Consider the following 1,967-nt stretch of genomic DNA (forward strand, 5'->3'; position numbering starts at 1 on the left):
ACAAATAAATAAATAAAATAAAATAAAATAATGCATGTTGATGTCTTTGTTGTGTGTGTGAGTGGGTGTGTGTATGTGTGTGTCTGTGTGTCTGTTTGCCTGTGGGTCTATGTGTGTGTGTATATATAATATATATATATATATATATACATGTGTATATATATCTTTATATATATATATATATATATATATATATATATATCAAGAGAGAGAGAGAGAGAGAGAGACAGAGAGACAGAGAGAGATACATATACATACACACACGTAAACACGCACGCACACATACACATATGTATGTATGTATATATACATATATACATATATATATATATATTTATATATATATTTATATATGTATATATTATACACACACACTAACACGTACAGAACACAGAATCATGCACATGTATACAGCGTTATATGTATTTAAATATTTATACAGGGTATGTGTGTGTGTGTGTGTGTGTGTACATGTATGCATATATATACGTGTGTATCTCTGTACGTATGTATTGTATTTTTATTGCTTAACCTTTTTTACGTTTGTTTCGTTTGTTTTGTCTTATGATTTATTTACTTCATTGTTTTGGTTTCCTTTCTCACTTTTCACAATCCACTTTCTTTTATCCAATTCATGCCTGTCTCCCATCATCGTTGATATCGTCATCATCATCGTCGTCATCATCATCATCATCATCATTATCGTCGTCGTCGTCGTCGTCATCGTCATCATCATCATCATCATTATCATTATTGATACTGAGATATCGCGGTATTACTCGTTTTACGTAACAATATCTTTATTTCTACCGATGTTATAATATAACAACTTCTATTTTTTTCTTTCTAAAAAGAAATAATATCATTGCTATTGCACATGATCAAAGAAATCACCACTGATATTACTTTGCAATTTCTGTGTGTGTGTGTGCGTGAACTCATGAATGTGTGAGTGTGTGTATGTATATGTGCGCGTGCTGTGTTGGGTTTCTAAAAACTAAATTAACGTATGTTGTAAACGTATTTTAAAAATTTATTTCTTGAAATGTTTCGCCTTGTGGCAAATAAAAACAATTATCTACATCGTTGTCCTCATTATTATAAGAACTTGGTGGTTAATAATAAAGAACCGACCATCATCATCGTTATTATTGTTATTATTATTTTTTATTATAATTAATAATAATCTTTATTGCTATTTCTTATTATAATTAAGTATTCGATTTACACATCCCACTAAAATCTCTGGTCTTATGTCAGTCAATACTTGAATTCATTCTTCTTTTTGTTCTTGCTCTTGTTGGTGTTCTTCTTACTCTTATTATTGTCATTATTGATATTATTATTACTATAATAATAATTATTATTATGATTATTCCCTCAAGGCGGAGGTATTATTTTCAGTCGCGCTTGTTTGTTTGTTTGTCCGTGGACAAGATATCGCAAGAATCGCTGGATGGATTCGGATGAAACTTTCAGGAATGTTTGACCTTGTGACTGGCACGACCTCATTAGATTTTGGGATCGATCCGGTACCGGACAAGGATACAGGATTATTTTTCCGTTTTTCTTTACTTAATTTTTGAAAGCGGTCGGGTTCATTTTTAGTATTCTCGTTTATGAAAGCAGTCGAGTTTATTTCAGACATTCTCATTTTAAAAATCAGAGCTGCAGTTCTGAGTAAAGAATTGGCTGTGACTGGGCGCCTGGCACTTAGAATGTCGTCAGGCGCTCACTGTCCTCTACAAGTCGTACAAGAGGATCGGTGGATGTTCCACTTTAACTATATACAGAAGATTAGTAGCGGAGAAGTGCGACGACGTCCTCAGGGAGACCTTAGGCAACGACGAAGACGATCTGGTTAGTTTATACCGGAGGACTTTCCGGTCGGGGACTACTATAGATATTTTCCAGATGTCTTTGGCCTGATAGTGCTACTGGGGGGGGGCGCTACCAGTTCGAGATAA

Source organism: Octopus bimaculoides, chromosome 5, assembly GCF_001194135.2.
Source record: "Octopus bimaculoides isolate UCB-OBI-ISO-001 chromosome 5, ASM119413v2, whole genome shotgun sequence".
Classification (NCBI taxonomy): domain Eukaryota; kingdom Metazoa; phylum Mollusca; class Cephalopoda; order Octopoda; family Octopodidae; genus Octopus; species Octopus bimaculoides.